This window comes from Anabrus simplex, chromosome 1 (assembly GCF_040414725.1).
Source record: "Anabrus simplex isolate iqAnaSimp1 chromosome 1, ASM4041472v1, whole genome shotgun sequence".
NCBI classification, from domain to species: domain Eukaryota; kingdom Metazoa; phylum Arthropoda; class Insecta; order Orthoptera; family Tettigoniidae; genus Anabrus; species Anabrus simplex.
This window is the reverse complement of record NC_090265.1, coordinates 1,559,189,284-1,559,208,792: the sequence shown is the minus strand read 5'-3', so window position 1 is coordinate 1,559,208,792 and position 19,509 is coordinate 1,559,189,284. Positions and strand designations below refer to the sequence as shown.

At 37.9% G+C, this 19,509-nt stretch overlaps 1 protein-coding gene across 1 annotated transcript in view; it reads right to left on the bottom strand.

Moving 5' to 3' along the window:
• The window catches only part of LOC136880643 (constitutive coactivator of peroxisome proliferator-activated receptor gamma), a 194,104-nt gene that overhangs the window by 125,585 nt on the left and 49,010 nt on the right, over window positions 1–19,509 (bottom strand). The window lies entirely within an intron of this gene.

The following is a 19,509-nucleotide window of genomic DNA, read 5'->3' as shown; positions in this document are numbered from 1 at the left end:
GTGGTCTGCAACAATAGCAGTAAAAAGGTCCTAGGGAGAACACTGCCGATAGTGAATTTAGTTCAGAGAGTAGTGACAAAATTATACTGGACACCCCCCCGCGATCACTGCAGCTGAAGAAGAGACATTTATTTGTTTCTAATGGCACTAAAGCTACTGTGAATGTGGTGGTAGATGAAACTAGAGATAACAATGATGATTCTCCGGAGAACACTTTATGGAAATTTCTCCCAGTGTACCCGACAACATTCCTCAATCTCCTATCTCCTTTATGGAACTTCCTGGACCTAAACATGCCCCTCAGTCTGATTCTATGCCCATATTATACTTCAAATATTAATTTTCACTTCTCTCTGCTAAACCTTATAGTCACAGAGACCAATCGCTACGCTGACCAACTCCTTACTTGTAGTGAACTGTCACCCAATTCTCGATCTTTATGTTGGAGACGCTCCACAATTGATGCTATCATCCTGAATATGGGTCGGAAAAGAAAACCTACCATTATTTCGTTATGGAATACTGTAGACCATTTCATTACCCCTTGGTTTGGTGAAATGTTCTCAAAGAATAGGTTTCAGCTTCTTATATTTTTTTTCATTTAGCTGACAACAGTAAGCTTTCTCCTCCTGGCTCTCCAAACTATGATTCCTGTGCTCGATTCCAGCCTCTTGTTGATCATGCTAATAGGTTATTTAGACATCATTATACTCATCACCAGTAACTATCCATACATGAAAGTTTAGTTGGAACTAAATGCCATACACAACTACTCCAATATTTGCTGAATAAGCATCATCACAAGTGGGGGATAAAATTTTGGATGTTGTGTGATGCAGTTAGTAAGTATTGTGTTGGTTTTTTTTTCATACAGAGGAGCAAGATCCATTGAAGACAAAAACAAAGTAAAAATGAATGGACTGACCTACACTGTAGTGACGAAAGTTCTGTCTCTAAGGAATTATTTTATGACAGGCTTACACATTTACGCAGATAATTATTTTACGTCAGTCCCTCTTGCAAAACATTTATATTCAGTTGGAACATTGATTACCGGGAGTAGACGAAGAAACAGCAAGGGACTACCAGGTGCTGTGAAAAAGCCATTTAAGTTAGTTTATAATAAATATTTCAGACAGGGGCCAATTTTACTAGTGGGATCCAACAGAAAAAATCTCATAAAAATCAGTTGGTGATTATAAGTAGGCCTACACGTGGAGCTGCAATAGAAACAGAAATGCCTGCAACTGCTAGAAACAGTAATCAACCCAAGAGGAAACCTAATGAGATCTTGGATTATAATAGTTATATGGAGGGCATTGATACAAATGACATGATGGGGTATTATTATTTGGATGAATGTAGAACTTTGAAATTATGGAAAAAAAGTTGCATACAATATCATTTCAAGAATGTTCTCAAATGCTTATTTGTTGTATTTAGAAAATTGTAAAGAATAGAAAATGACTAGGCTCCTGTTCTACTCCATGAATGTGTGGCGTAAAACAAACTTTTATCAGGTAACTTAGAAAGACGGTGCATTGTATGTAGCTCTCCACAACAGAGGAAGAGGTTACAAACTGTGTGCGTCAAGTGTGATAACTGCCTCCATACTAAATGTGCAGCTCTTCATAAGTGCCCTAAATGAACAAAATATATTTAAAGTTAGTCCTATTTCAATAGAACATAAGATATTTTGATAAAGTTGTGTTAGGCTTAAATATTTGCATTGTCTTTCAATCAATCAATCACTACTGATCTGCATTTAGGGCAGTCGCCCAGGTGGCAGATTCCCTATCTGTTGTTTTCCTAGCCTAAATGATCGCAAAGAAATTGGAAAATTATTGAACATTTCCCTTGGTAAGTTATTCCAATCCCTAACTCGCCTTCCTATAAACGAATATTTCCCCCAATTTGTCCTCTTGAATTCCAACTTTATCTTCATAATGTGATCTTTCCTACTTTTATAGACACCACTCAAACTTATTCGTACTGATGTCCTCCCACACCATCTCTCCTCTGACAGCTCGGAACATACCATTTAATCGAGCAGCTCGTCTCCTTTCTCCCAAGACTTCCCAGTCCAAACTTTGCAACATTTTTGTAACGCTACTCTTTTGTCGGAAATCACCCAGAACAAATCGAGCTGCTTTTCTTTGGATTTTTTCCAGTTATAGTTCCTATTAATATTAGTATTAGTATAAATATACAACCATACCCTTAAGTGCTTCAAGAGTGGTCTCAAACTTTGGACAACATTATATATCTGGTGATAAGTCTTCCTCTCAACAATTTTCAGTGAGTAAATTTATTTTGTCATTTTCCTTCTTTTTACTAGTGACATACAGTACTAAATTTGAATTTGTATTTTGAGTTTTTCTTTTTCTCGTTCATAGTAATTATTTTATAAAATACTGTTCAGAAATAAATTCTATCAATACGTAAATGCCGGATCCGCGGGCCAAGTGTAGTATGCCTGCCTCTCACCTGGAGGACATGGGTTTAATATCTGGCCAAGTCAAGGATTTTTACCTGGGCCTAAGGGTTGGTTCGAGGTTCACTCAGCCTAAGTAACCCTAAATGATTACATTTGAGGAGATATCGGAGGATGAGAGGGCAACCTCGGTCTTGAAAACCAAGAATAATGACCGAGAGGATTTGTCTCACTTACCACGTGTCACCTCATAAACTCCAGGTATTTGGACTGAGCAGTGGTCACTTGGTAGGCCAAGGCCTATCATGGTTTAAGTGCCATAGATTTTTTAATTATGTACATTCTGTTGCCAAAGCAAGGCTCACAGAAGGAAGAAGTGAAGGGAACTGCCTACCTGCCTTACATTCACAACACCACAGATCGAATTGCCAAGGTCGTTCACAAACACAATATAAAAACCGTGTTTGGCACCGTCACTAAAATCGCTCACAGTCTGGGTAAATCCAAGGACAAACTGTCCCCACTTTTACATCCTGAGGTATACGAAATTCCCTGTACTTGCGGCAAGGTATACATTGGCCAAACATGCCGGTCCATTGGTACTCGTATTAAGGAACATGAACGAAATATTCGTCTCAACCAGCCAAATAAATCAACAATAGCTGAGCACGCTCTATCGTTGGCTCATGATGTCATGTTTCAAGATCCTCGAGCTCTTACCCACACTACACACTACAGGTCCAGGATTAAACGGGAAGTTGTGATAATACGTAGAAATCCTAACAATTTCAACAGGGACACTAGCTATCAAGTAATACGTGGTTGCCAGCCATTAAAGATTTATGTAGGTGGTTCTCTTCCCTGTCCCTTCACTACTGTTATTTTGTTTTCGTGTTTTCCTAATTCGTACATTCCTCATCGCCAGATGTTTTATTCCAACCTTCTATCTATGTCATACTTTCGTATGTGTGTACTCCTGTTGTTATGTGACTCCCTCTTAGACTGATTCTGATGGTTCCGTCAGCTTCCTCTTCGAACGCTAGCACTGTACCATGTCCGGTGAGCCATCTGGTGACGAATGAACGTACCACTTCCATTTCTAGTATAACGTCTAAATTCAAACCTCATTCCTTGAGAAACCTTTCTCATGAACACTCAAGATTTTCTTCTGATGATGCAGAACAAAGTTTTCTGCGAAACATAAATAATTTCACTTTATTTTCTTGATATGGCACCTATATCATGTCTATATGTATATTGTGTTGTAAAAAAAAAAAGTACTGGAACTGAAAATGAGTCTTTCTTGAAAACAAAAATATAATATCAATTATTACTTTTTATTTTTTAAAAACTCAGAATTATTTATATACTATGTAGTCTGCACGTAGAAAATTTCTTGTCAGTATTTTATCGGAGTAAAACTGTCTTGTGTTTATTAGTGACATAGGTATGTTTGAATTTTTCTCGTTCAAAGTGATTATTTTATAGAATTATATTTAGAAGTACATTCTACATTACATATTTTCTTTTGTATCATAATTTATTTTTTCAAAGTAGATATTGAGAAAGTGCAAAAATGCTTTTCTCTTCCTGAAAATAAACGTTATTGACAACTATAATATCAACAATAAAACATTTTTGATTCTTTATATTACTCTGAATCAGTTGTTTATTCTATGTAGTCAACATGTAGTATTCTATGTAGTCAACATGTAGAAAATTTCTTGCTGGTATTTGCCATACACCAGTAGATATACGTGAATTTTAAAATACATGTACTGTATTTCTACTAAAAAGGGCCTAGTACTTTACACTAGTGGAGTGGAGGCAGAGCTCTGCCCTCTTCCAGCTGACCAGATCGCCTCCTGGCTCCAAGAGGGTTAAACCATTAAAAATATCCTCAATCTACAGAATGTAATAACTATAGAGTATAAAATGTTTTATGGAAAATTCCATGAGACCACATGTGTATAAGGAAGCCCTCAACTAAATAGCTAACCGTTTCCACATCTTTGCCCATGTTAACCAAATTAATTCTGCAAATCTCTGTTTTAAAACATATCAACGGCTCTAAGAATTAACGTCGTGACATTTTCCCTGTACAAACATCATAACCACAAGTCACAATTTTAATTGTGCTATCATTCTCCCATGCGACGACGTTAAGATCTATTATTCCTGCCAAGTTTGGGGTGCAGAGGATGCGATTTTTATACAGGGGAGAAATACTGAAGTAACTGCTTAGGTGATGATTGTAACTCATTTAGGCTATTCTTGGACTTATGGTGTTAATACTTGGAGACGTCAATATATAGAACACAGAGACAAAATCATAATTTCCATGCAAGAGGAGACAAAGACAGAAGCTAATATTAATAAAATATAAATAATACCATCCATCTCCTAAGTTTTTGTAACTAATACAATAATTCATCAATGAATGACAAATAAAAAAATGCAAACAAAACTAGCTGTGTATATTTAACATTAGTCAGCTTATCTTCCACAAGGTTTCATCTAGGTTTACCAAACGTTTATTCAATCCATTTCACTGCAATAGCTAAAATCGGTACACTTTTCTGTTCCACTTACTGATGTTTTTACATAATGAAACCTAAAATCTTTTCAGTCTGTCAAACACATAACATAATAAACATAAACAATAACTGTGTTTGAAGGTAATGGACAACAACAGCTAAGATAAGTACAGAAAAATCTCCATAGTTTTGTATAGTGGACCCATTTGATCTACAAATTATTCCTTATTGAATAAAATGTACAAGTAACAGTTTATATAGCTTTGAAACAATACAAACAATGAATGTCAGCTCCAAGATCAATTCGAGACTCAAGAATACTTGTTTATTGCAAGGACATTGGCATAGTCATACAACACCATTCACAACAGTTTTAATGTTGTTATTTTAATTCCAATTTAAAATATGTAGTCTGACATTTCATCACTGTTTTAGATTAAGACTTTACTTAAGACATAACCTCTTATCTTTTTTTTTTGGGTGGTTATATAAATATATGCATGTATTTTCAATTTGATCATGATTGAAGATGACCTAATATAGCAAGGTCAAAATTAGTAACAATAATGTACAGTGGAACCTCGATATCTCGAATCACCTCAGGAGCTCAATTTTATTTCGAGTTATCAAAATGTTGAGATATAGAGAATGACATTTTTGAGCACGTATAGCACATAGGCCTAATTAGATATGTGTCTACGGGCTTATATGAATACATTATTTTGAACAAAATTTAAACGCATACAAACTATATTTTATGGCATCACCTTAATTATAACCCTTATTATATTACTGTAACTTTTAGAAGACAGCATACAGTACATACAGTAGTGAAACAAGAAACATACTTCCATTAATACCTTTGAAAAACATCCGTTAGTCTCTTCTGTTTGTTATTGTAAACCTTTCCTCCCTTCACACTGAAACTTCTTGTCAATACCACACAGCCAAGATTCGTAAATGGAGCTTGTCGTCCATGACTTCAGGGAGTTGCTTTCGTACATGACAGGTAATTAATTCACACCCGAGAAACAGTGAGGCTTCGCTGATTTTCTAATCACTAGAAGTTTTAGTTTTTCAGTTCTCGTCATATTAGCTTCCAGCATCATTGTAACCTTTTCTTTACCTGTTAACTGTTCTTCACAAACCAGAAATGCCATATTGCACAGTTAATGTTGAACAAAATTTGAGTTACAGAGTATTTTTTGCTTCAAGGGAGGAAGTATTTGCTTTGAAAAATCAAGAAATTAGTGTAACCGAATTTTGAGTAATAGAGAAATAAATACACTTGAAGAATAGGACAAACAGCTGGGAAATGTAAGTTATTTAGAGATACTGAAGATTCAAGTAATGGAGGTTTGAGATGTAGAGGTTCGACTGTAAGATGTAATATTAATCTAATAGTATTGAATAGGTGGACATTTTTCTATCCTTTGATAGTGATCAATTGTCAATATGGACCATTATGAAATTCATAACTAATGTCATAGCAAAGCTTGCACCTTCTGGATGGGCTCTTCTTGTTTGCAGTGGGTTCTAACTTCAAAGGGAAGTGCCCCCAATGTTTAGCTTGCAATCTTAGGGACGTGCTTGCAGAATTTGGCCTACCCCTGCTCTGGTAATCAGACAGAACAACCTCTTCTGAAAGTTGCACTGCAATATCAGTCCTGAAGCTTGAGAAACTTCTCTTCTTGCTAGGATTCAGCATGTGGTAAATAACACTAGTATTCAACACTGCCATGTCAAGCAAATAAAAATGTATCTTTTTATACCCTTTGGCATACCGTCTCATTAGTGGATATGAGGAAAGGCGCTGATCATGTGCATCAATACCACCCATTCCAAAAATGTAATCCACAGCCATATTTGGTTTTAGGACATGTTTCACTCTTTTGTTTGTGGTCTCAAAAAGATCTGGTTTTTCATACAGTGTTGAGAAGAAATGGGCATCCCTTTTATCAGCCCATTTTTTTGGCCAGAATTCCATTTGTTGAAGCAAAAGTAATTTCCCCTCTCTTTAGTTTTGTTGTTGCAAAGTGTGGTGGCATGAATTTTCTGTTTTTACGTACAGTTCCAACAGCATTGGTATTATGCACAAGTAGTTCAATGAAAAGCATTGGAGAACTGTACCAATTATCGATGTAAATGGTTATGTCCTGATCCAAGCAGCTCGTTACAGAGTTCAAGCATAAATTTCTCACTACATGACAATTTCTGGACATAGCCTGCCTCAGCAACATTCTCACCTTCCTTCCCAAAATACACTAGCGTCAGAAAGTTTAGACTCACCCATGAATTTTCACTTACCATGAAAGGGGCTATTTGTTGAAAATAAACATGGAAATACCTATGTTTTTAGAACTAATTAGTTTTATTACACATTTCACTAGATTTTCGTTTACACTGATCATTCACAGGGAGCTAAAAACACAATCACAACATCTTAAGCAATCACACTGCCTGTTCAACAATGTGTTCACCCTTTGCTTTGATTACTGCTTTACAGATGCGTGGAATTCTAGCTGTTATATTTTCCAAAGTCTCAGCATATATACATCCCCAGGTTTCTAACAGACATTGCCACAACCCATCCACACTGCCTGGTGCCTTTCCTGTCAAGTTCTTCCCACAAATGTTCAATAGGTGACAGATCAGGTGATTGCAGAGGCCAGACCATTAATTCCAATTTTCGTTCAGCTTGTTTTCTTTCCAGATACTGCTTGCACAAATGAGAGGTGTGTTTTAGGATCTTTGTCCTGCTGTAGAACAAATCCTTCACCAATCAGCTCCATTCCAGATGGCATGGCATTGCACGAAAGGATACGGTGATATTGGTTTTTTTTTTCCCAATATTCCCTCAATAAAACTTCCGTACCCGGTGTGCGAAAGTGAGGTTGGAGATCCAACATGGCACAGCTTGGGCGATGTCACGTAACACTTGGGAGGCTTGCCAACTTACGCATTCTTAGTGACAAGACCACTGGGCTGGATGGTTAGGTTCGGGGAGTGACAAGACCATTGGACTGGATGGGTTAGGGTAGGTTGGTGACAAAACAATTAGTCTGGATACGTTAGGGTAGGTTAGTGATTAGACCATTGGCAGATGTCTAGGTGTTCACTCCGCTCACTGTACACATAGGCTCGGAGGCTCTGCGCTGGGTGATGCACTTTTCTTTTTTGTTCGCGAGATTGCCGATAGGAGTGTCTACCAGCGATCTGCGAACTGTCATGAACTGTTACAACATTATACAATACTAGTAAATTACTTTTTTCTTTCTTGCTGTGCGGGCAGTATAGTAAAGAGCCTCTCAAAGAGAGTGTGACCCCCAAAGGGGGCCATTGTTCTCATGACAGAGCTTGGCCTGGATTTGCAAAGACAGGCTACAGCTACATTTTTTCCTTGGAGTGTGAGGTAATACCGTGTTTTTATTTTGTGCGGGTTGGTAATGGAAGCAGCAAGTTAGGAATTCTGGGAATGATGTCATGCCGGCGAATGGCTGTGCTCGTACCTGACCGGCTAGTGGTCAATGGCGCGTGAAATCTTTCATTAGGTTATAAAAGTAAATGTGCATTTTGGGCGGGCTGGGTGGGTCCTTGGCATTGATAATGAACACATCTCTCTTTTACAAGCATTTTAAGGTATAACTCATATATCTCTTGGCTGAGTGGTTCTCTTACTTTTAGCAAATATGGCAACCCTGTACTTGCACATGATGCAAGCTTGGTCAGAGACATTAGAAAGCTTGTCCGGCAAATAGGAACTCTATTTGAAGTAATAAATCTCATTGTAGACCCTATTGGACATCAGATTATGAAACTCAAAATAAGAATAATAGTTAACACCACCTTTCCAATACTTATCTTTCCTTATATTTAGGATATAAACATTACAATAGGCGTTGTGAGATGGGATATGTTTCACTTAACTGTCGTAAGCATCATCAGCCAAAATACATCTTAGCCTAAAGTTAGGTCAGGGCCCCTAACCTAGTGTCCTTAAAATATCGGACAAATTGGCCGCAGTTTTAGAACTAGATACTTGGAACATTATAATGCCTTAAAGCATAAAAAGTACTCTGCCATGAGCAACCACATGAGGGATTCCGGCCAGAATTATTCTACAATTGATCAGGACCTCCACATTATAAAATATGTAAATAAAAGCAACTTAATGACTGGATTGGAAAATACGAACATTTTCTTGGATCATCATTTTAATAATAATTTTAAACGATGTCCCTGAAAATAACAGGCCATTAATTGAACAAGTCCCCAAGTTACTCAGTAATTTGAATGTAAATCATAACAATTTCACAAAAATCTTCAATTATAAACCTTTAAATATCCCTCCGGTCGCCATAACAGATTCCACCTTACCCCCTCCCCATAATACAACTCCGCCGCCAGCTTCCAGCACTCTCATTGTTGCACCTACCCCTCCCGTCCCAACTTACTCTCCGCCTAAGCAAGCACACAGATACAACACATGCAGCAGCAGGCATATGTTTAACAGACCCCCTTGAACAGCTATGTCTCCAGTCAACGCTCATCCAACATAAGAGGTAAGCGATCTTAGACTCTCATTTTGTACTCCCTATTTTCAAGGCCAGAGTACATCTTTTTCCTTTTTCCATTTTTCAGACTTCAGTTCACGCACTTTGCATCTTATTTTTTCTGTTTTGGTCTTGAATGCCCAGTAAAATGAAGACACCTGTTATTTGGCTTTAACCATTGTTTTGGATGAAGTAGATATTGGCCTCTACCTTATAAGCGGTTCAGGCGTAATCAATCCTGTTTGAAGTGTTACTACTCCATATCTGCAACAATATGTGATTTCTCTTGCCCGACTCACGTATCTATACAAGAAATTTTAAAATGAGCTTTTCTACAGTATATCTCAAAAACGTAACATGTTACAGAAGTGAAACATGGTACTTTTATCTCTATTACAAGTAAAGAAACATGTATTTTTTGTTTTCGGAAAAACCACTTGGTTGGGGGAGGCGGGTTAAGTGACTGAAAATGGGATTGAATTCTTTTAATTAGGATACTGATATCTCAAAAACTGAAGATGTTACAGGCGTGAAACTTGAAAATACTTACAGCTAATAAAAGCTTAAGTTGTTACAGACGTGAAAATTGGTATTTGGATCTCCTTTAAAAACAAAGAAAAATGCATTTTGGGGGGGGAAATCACCTTGGGGGAGGGGGTGAAAAGGAGTTATGAGGACACATATCTCAAAAACTGAAGATGTTAGGGTATTTAGAAGAACCTTTACTATTAAAGAAACAAGTATTCTTTGCTAGAAAATTCATAGGGGGGGAGTGTGAAAGGAAGTGAAAAAAAATTATTTTTATGGGGATACTCATATCTCAAAACTGAAGGTAACAGGTGTGAACATTGGTAATTGTAATCTCCTTTAAACATAAAGAAACCTGCCTTCTTATTCTTGGGGAAGGGGGGTGGCAGTGGGGTGAAAATGGAGTTGAGACCAATTGATTTTACTGTTCATTATGTACTTATTCTGATCATATACCAATCATTTTTTAATCTTTCCTGGGTTCGTTTTCAAGAGCCACCTTTTCCTTTGGAGTACTTAAAGTTAGATTACAGTAGATTCTCCTTGCATATAAATAAAAATTTAAACACATTTGAAATAAACGATGAATGAATTGACCGTGCAATTGTTCACCTCTATAATAAGGTCAATAATGCAAAGAAGTATATCATTCGTATAACCAGAATCCCGCGCAATTCCCTACGCACGACAATGGTGCTGGTCACATTGTCAGCAATGACAATGGCAGCAGATGTAATTTACCGCCAAGTAGCGGTCTTGCATTTTGATGTGGGGTCCAGAATATAAATAATAATAATAATAATAATAATAATAATAATAATAATAATAATAATGTTCTGGACCGTCGTCAAAATATACGGACCATGCTGGAAACGGGTCCTGGACAGGTAATGACTACGAATGCAGTCCGGCCGGGGGTTCAGTACCGCCAAGGCACCCATGAGGACACCACGCCGAATCTCCTCAAGGATTTGATCCATATTAAAAATGCTTATAGGGAAAGATGGCAAAGATTTAGGGACCCTACTGACCGGGTGGAATACCTGGACCTTGCCCGGGAAGTACACAATCGATTGCTGGAAATCGATTGCCGTAATCTCTCGAAAAACGAGTCAGATCGCAAATTTTGGCGGATTCTCTCAGAAAACGAGTCAGATCGCCAATTTCGTCGGGTTATATATAAAATGTTAAGCATTCAACTATAAATTTCTGTATAATTCTGTAGCGAAACACTGGTATCTTGCTAGTTTCTTTATAAGCACAAGCCTTGCATCTGTTTTCTTAGGTTATTAGCCTTCTTCCCCATATCTGATTGTTTGATGTGTGTTGTTACCGTAGTTATGCTCAGATAACAACAGTATAGAAAATAAAATATTTGGTACAGAGATTAACATACAACTGCTTAGGATAACTTCTGTAGGGTAGCTATCGACTTCCAAGACAGCGAACAAATGAGAAGGACAAGTAAGCACATGAGAGAGGCATGTTTATTACCTGGGAATGGGCCCGAAGTTATCCAGGTAGTAGCAGGCAGTAAGAGCTGGGGACCAAAAATCTGTCAACCTCTTTGTAAGGATCAAGTAAAATCTTGCAATATGCACTGAAATAGCTTTATGAAAGTGCTGAAAGCATCCATAAATAAGTAACAGAACTAAAGTACCACTTATCATCACACAGAAAACAATTATTTAAGAAAATTATTAATTTTCGTAGGTGAGTCTAAACATTCTGGCGTTAGTGTATATCTTGAATTTCCAGCAGTATCCAGTTTCAGAACAACAAACTTTATACAATTTGATGTCAAAACATGCCTGTTTTGAAGGATTGAATTGAACAAAGGACAACCAGCCTTGAAACTTCATTAGACTTTCATTGATACTGATTTTTTCCTCCAGGTACATACACCCTTTGAAATTTGTCCAACAATGGCTGTAATACTGGCCTGACTTTCCTGAGTTTATCACTGGTGTTCTGTGGAGAATCTGGAGCAAAATGTAAAAATCTAGATATACTCTTGAACCGTCTATGAGGCATCAGTTTAGAAAAAAGCTTATGTTTATTGAATCCGCCTCTTAGTCCAGTTTTCTTGAACTGAAAGCATTTTAGTCTGGGACATCAAAATACAGAAAGACAATAAGCCTTTAGTTCATTATTTGTAACAGGAAACCACTTTTCTTCATCATAAGTTTTGGTTTTATTAGGGTTATTATCGATTTCCTGAAGTACTTTAGCAGCATAAGCATTTGTTTTGTTTGTAACAAGTTCCCAGAATTCTTGAGATAGAAACTCACCCAGAATGTCAACCTTCCCTGGATTCTCACCCAGTCTTCATCTTACGCAAGCATTCAGTTCATCATTTGTAGTATGGTTGCATTTGTCTGGAAAAGACAACTTGAATGATCTTACCAGTTGAGGGTGCTCAGCAGAACGATTCCTACAGACAAGATGGTGGAGGGTCTCTATGACTGAAAAGGCCTTGAAGAGTGGCCAACAGAGAATGTTCCTTTGGAAGAAGAAATAGTCAACCAGGAGCAAAAGAAGTGTACCATTCTGTCACTTACAATGATGCCACTGTTCAGTATGACTGGTTTTATTTTTTTATTTTTTTTATTTTCTTTGCAGTGCTGCAAAATTGTCTGCCTTGTGGTTTGGATAACGAGAGTTGTTTTCAACTGCAGGACTCAATAGAACTTCAATGAACTTGACTCTGAGGAAATTAATCGAACAGAGAATTGTATTATCACAATGATTAAAAAAAAAAAAAATCAGTGTTTGGAGGAGTAAACAACAAATGCATTGCTTCATTTGGCATTTTCAAAGATGATCACAGTGTGCTGTGAACGAAGATCAAGATTTCGATGTAAAAGGATATTCACAATTTTAGACACCCTGACTTGTTCCCTCAGATCACCCTGTGGTATCCAGATAAATTTGCGAGTTTCACAATGAAACAGGGAAAGATTTTGGATCTTGAAAGGAAGATGAACTATTCATTCAGTTATAGGGAAGTGTGTCATCTTCAAATGATTCACAGGACATGATGTATGTTGAAGTATTCAGGTATTACCTGAAGATCGAACGTGGAATATGCCTGTATTTCAAATCACTATCGTGGATCTAGCAGGCCATTTTTTTTTCCCCCATCTAGTTACAAATCTTCTCAGAGCCTCGATGAAACTGTCTGCACAGAGTGGGTTAACTAGGTTCGTAACTAGATGGGCTAGACTCTTTACTATCTACAGTGACAATAGACTCAATTTTGTAGGGACGGAAAATGGCTTGTCCATTCTAGATTTACAGTCCTACAGTTCTGTTCAGTGTATATGTTGGGAATTTAATCGTCCATCAGCTTCCTGGTGAGGTAGATTGGCATAATGAAGTTGATGCTAGGGAATTTTGTTAGCAGAGCACAGTTGGACTTTAAGGAGCTGTTAACTGTCATCTGTGACTGAGGCTGTATTGAATGCCAAACCTCTTTCGTATATGTCACGGACCATCATAACTTAATTTCATTGACTCCTGGCATGTTCTTATAGGATGTACCGGAGACTGGAGTTCCAGACCACGATAGGTTGGAATCAACCGATGTTAGGCGACAAGCCAGATATCTACAGAAGCTGTGGGATAACTTGCCAAGAAGATTTCGTTCTGAGTACCTTGGACAACTCATAATGGCCTCAAATATCTAGATGGAATATCCATTGAGATTAAGAGAAGAAGTTCTCATCAGAAGTGACAAAAAATTGGATGGACTGGCCTTTAGCAGTACTGGAAGAAATGGTTGGTACTGGTTGGGATGGAGTTGAGTGGGTTGCTCACCTCAGGACTGTAGCTAGTGTTATCTTGGGACCAGTTCATAGAGTCTTCCCCAATGAGGTACATAACTGGGTGTCAATTTCATCTGTTCCAAGCACACCTCAGAGCAGGGGTGCAGAAATCCTGGGTGTCAGGTCACCGTGGTGACTGTGTTTTAGCTACTGCTGCCTAAGTTTTGTCCCCCCCTGAAAAAAAATCTCTTTTCCTTCTTTTCATACTTTCTTTTTTTCTACCTGTCAATATACAACAAAAGCCCCATGACATATGAAGTAAAGTCACTGAACAAGCTTAAAACCATGCCACAATTTTCTCGAAAATAAATAGCTGTGGACCAAAGAGAATATGTCTATTTTTCTGAGCACAGGATATCCACAAAATAGGGACTTTGCAGTAATTATAGTGGATAATTGATGTGCATAACAACGTTGGCCCTTATCTATTGCAGCAGCAGAGCTTTTGGCAAAAGAATAGAGAACTAATTACTTCATAGTCGCATGTAGTCAGAAGTACAATGAATCTATGTTACTGTGTTTACATTTTAGTGGTTATATGTGTGTTCTTTGTTATTATTCCAGTTTAAATAAATGCAGGGCTTAAGCCTGTAAATCATAAATCTTGTGCTTGTACGGGTGTCTAATACGAAGGTCGATCAAATATAAACAGGACTTTTGCTCCTGAACATCCACAGTTGGTAGGACTGGCCCTGCGCTTCTGCTGTGCTTAGGCAGGAGCGTTAGGAGTGAGGAGAGCATGCTGTTAAGATATTTCCCGCTGTTTCATCAGTAACGCTCATGATGTTAGAGCAACAGGTGCACACCTCCACTGCGTAACGCATAATTATAAAATATCTTGCTCGTGAAGGGGTTTCAGTGGTGGAATTTGCCAGAGATTGACTGCAAAGTTTGGTGATCAAACATCGTCAAGGACGTGAGTTTGCCTGGCATAGAAATTTCAAGGAAGGACGAGAACATGTGGAAAATCAGCAACACAATCCCCGTCCTCGGACCAGCATTACAGATGAAAACATTTGTGTGGTTAAAGATATTATTGACGACGTTCGACGGGCGAGAGTATTAGAAATTGCAGAACAAGTTGGAATCAGTTATGGGAGCTGCCAAGCAATCATCACAAACGACCTACAGTTCTGTAAAGTGTGTTCCAGATGGGTCCCTCACCTTCTGACTGAAAATCTGAAGTTGAGACATTTGGAGATCTGTCAGAGGCTTACAGCAAGGTTTGCAGAAGAAGGTGGTACATTTTTGAGTTGGATCGTCACCTACGATGAAACATGGGTCCATCACTACACTCCTGAATCCAAACAAGCCAGTAAGGAGTGGCGGAGGAAAGGGGAAGCAACACCATTGAAAGCCAAGACTCGACTGTCAGCTGGCAAGGTTCTTGCAACCGTTTTTTTTGATCGGCGAGGCATTTTGCTGATTGATTTTTTGCATGAGCGATGCACAGTCATTGCTGCTTACTACTGCGAGCTGTTGAACAAGGCACAGGTTGCATATCGCTGGAGAAGACCTGGTTACTGTCTATTGTGTGTATTCTTCCATTCTCTACAGCATCATGTAAGCAAGGATTTAGTCAGAAGAACCTTTAAAAGTCGACAAACTTGACCATATTGGTCCTTAATTGGTCTGTATTGACTCGTAATAATAATGTACAACGGGTGATTGTTTAGTCCGCACTGTCAATATATTATTAATATCTGAATTATTTATATGTACATGTTTCGGGAGCTTTATTTCCTTCCATCAGCGTATTTTCATCAAAATCAACCTTATCCAAATCTCAAGATACAATATCATATCATATTAACAAGAATTATCTTGTATAACATCAGCTCTAGACCAACATATGTACACTTTGCTTTTTTTAAATAACAATGTCTGTTGTAACCCAACACATAAGACATGGAACATATTTAAAAACACACTTGAACAGTGCACTCATTCCTCCTATCCTTTACACTCTTACAACATGTATCATCACCCTGGATGGATCCATTAGCTGAGTCAGACACTGATAAAATGATACTTGTCACTGCTGTATTGTTGCTGCCACTAGGAATCTACCATCTTACCATCCAATCTTGTTGAAGGTAAGACCCTTTATAGGATGCACTGATTTATTACAAAGTTGTATACATATTAAAATTTAGCCATGTATGTGCCGTCAGGGCAGATGACATTATGCCCAACTGTTGCAGGACCAGATTCTTTAAAACAGAGCGGAACAAACCTCCCATATTGTTTCTCCAAAGGATTTAAAGGAATCATTTGGGAAGGAGAGAAGAGATCTGTACTTGTTAAGAAGGGTAAAATGACCTCAGACCCTGTTTATTATACAAGGGAAATAAGAAAATTAAAAAGAAAATGTAGAATAGTAAACAGGAAAATCAAAGAGGGTAGGGTGAGTAGAGAAACTAGAAAACAGCTAATGAGGAAACTGAATAGAGTGAAAAAGGAAGCAAAAGAGAATTATATGAATGGCGTTCTTCAAGAGGGTAATGACCACAAAGGGAAATGGAAAAAGCTGTATTCATATATCAGGAATCAAAAAGGAAAAGGAATCCAAATTCCTACAATGGAGGGAGAAGGGTGTGAACACTATTTAACAGATACTGAAAAAAGCAAACCTATTTACTAGGGAATTCAGAGATTCAGTAGATGATTGTCAGGAGTTGGTAACCGAAACAGAAAATAGAGAGGGAGAGACACAGAGGGAAACAAGGAGCTTCTCATTCACAAATGAAGATATTTTCAGAGAAATCCAACTGCTTCAGCAAGGAAAAGCAGCAGGAAGTGATCAAATTACTGGGGAGGTATTAAAGACAATGGGGTGGTACATAGTGCCTTATTTAAAATTTCTCTTTACTATGTCATAAATAATAGTGTAATACCAAAGGAATGGAAGGAATCTAAAAATAATACCAATTTATAAAGGAAATGGTGATGAAACCAGAGAACTACAGACCAATCAGCCTGACCAGTATAGTTTGTAAAATACTGGAGAGTTTAATATCAAAGTACATCAGAGGGATATGTGATGATAAAAATTGGTTCATGAGGAGCCAGTACGGATTTAGAAAGAAATTTTCTTGTGAGGCACAACTGGTGGGATTTCAGCAGGACATATCAGATCAATTGGATTCAGGAGGTCAGTTAGATTGCATAGCCATAGATCTTTCCAAAGCCTTTGATAGAGTGGAACATGGAACATTATTAAAGAAATTGGAGGGAATAGGATTGGACGTAAGGGTTACACGTTGGATAAAAACATTTCTAAATTCAAGGGTTCAGAAAGTCAAAGTAGGAAATAATATATCTGAGGAAGAGGAAGTTTGGAAGGGAATTGCACAGGGTAGTATAATCAGTCCATTACTTTTCTTCATATAAGCAAATGATTTAGGGAACAATATACAGTAGAGTCTCGATTATCCGACTTAAACGGGACCTGGAGTACGTCGGATCACCGAAAATGTTGGATAATACGGAATAACTTTGAAAATGAACTAAAACAAACAGATAGGCTATACTGTATTATGTACTATGTTTTACGGGACTATATTTATTGACTTATTAATTCAATTGTACGTAGATGCAGTACTCTTTCCTTACTTCGCTTGTAGGCAGACGTCTTGGCTTGGGCTGCAAGAGTTTTGATGTCAGCATCTTTAAATTCAGCCCAGTCTCATCGCAATTAAAAATCTGATCACCGGATAATCCTTCAGCAAGAATTATTTCTTGAAATTGTCTTTTAAATTTCACAACCTCATCGGATTTAGCTGACAGTTTTTCTCCACAGATATTAAGCTGCCCAATGCCATACCGTTTTTTCCACCGATCAAGCCACCCAGCACTGGCAGTAAAATTAGGGTCCCTTTATTAAACTCCTTCTGGATATACACCACCATTTCTTGCAGAATGGGGCCAGATATTGACAAGCCCTTTGCCTGGTTTTTAGTGAACCAAAGAAATAGTGCTTCACTTACTTTTTCGTACTCACATTTTTCATTGTTTTTTTCTAATTTTCAGTGCATCACTTGTTGCTCTGATAGAGCACCACTTTTCAATTTATTCCCTCGTATGTTTTCAGTCTCCCACTGTAACACGTCCAACACCATAATCTGAAGCCATTTTTTGGAGAGTTTCCCCTTTGTCCAGTCTCTTTAACCCACTCTATTTATCTTCCACAGAAACAATCACTTTCTTACGTTTACTCGCCATACTCACAGAGGATATGAAAACTATAACATCCGCACCCAACCAATACTACATTGAACAATCCTACCACATGACTGCCAGTGCTTGTCCCACAGTCGCACCCTCCACACCCCGTGTCCCAGAATTGCATCCACCTAAAGTTCAAATTAAGACTACCAGTGTCGGATAACACGGAGTGTTGGATAAGCGAAGGTCGGATGAGCGAGACTCTACTGTAACATCAAAAATAAGATTGTATGCAGATGACATAATTGTTTATAGGGAAATAAACAACATTGAGGATTGTTCAGAATTACAAAGGGACCTTGAAAGTATCCAACAATGGGTTGAAGAAAATAATATGAAGGTTAATGGAGGCAAATCAACTGTTACAACTTTTACAAACAGGAGCTTTAAAACTGAATTTGAATATACTTTGGATGTGGTAGTTATCCCAAAAGATGGCAAGTGCAAATACTTAGGTGTGAGATTTGAAAGTAATTTGCACTGGAAGGGTCATGTTGATGACATTGTTGGGAAAGCATACAGATCGTTACATGTCATAATGAGGCTACTTAAAGGATGCAACAAAGAATGAAAAGAGAAAAGTTACCTGAGTATGGTTTGCCCATTATTGGAATATGCAAACAGTGTTTGGGATCCTCACCAAGAATACCTAATAAAAGAAATAGATAGTGTGCAGAGGAAAGCAGCAAGATTTGTAACAGGGGATTTCAGGAGAAAAAGTAGTGTATCAGAAATGTTAAAGGAACTTGTGTGGGAAACTTTAAGTAAGAGAAGGGAGAAAACTAGACTTATAGGATTATATAGAGCCTATAGAAGAGAAGAAGCATGGGGAGATATCTGCGAGAGGCTTCAGTTGGAAAATAATTATATCGGCAGGACTGACCACAAATATAAAATTAGAAGGAATTTTAGCAGAAGCGATTGGGGTAAATTTTCATTCATTGGGAAGGGTGTGAAGGAGTGGAACAGTTTACCAGGGGTAGTGTTTGATCCTTTTCCAAACTCTGCACAGATATTCAAGAAGAGAATAAACAGTAACAGAGAAAATAAATGAAGTGTTAGAGGGCATTTGACCAGTGCAGGTTATTGTAAATAAAAAATAATGTGTGTGAATAAATTAATTCCATCCCCTGGTCCATGGATTTTGGACAGCCAAAGTAGGGGACTGCCTGTAGGGGTGAAGTACAGTGGGGACTTCGAGGGCCCTGGGACCGCTACGGTAGCTGTGAAGGCCCTTCAGGAACTCTGAAAAGTGGTGGCAAAAGGGGCTTTGGTTAAGACGCAGCAGGTCATTATGCTACTCAGGTTCCAGAATGGGTAGGAAAAAAAAAAAAAAGTAAATAAATGCAATGTAAATTCTAATCTTATACCAGTTGTATAGTATCATTTGAAGTAATTCCACA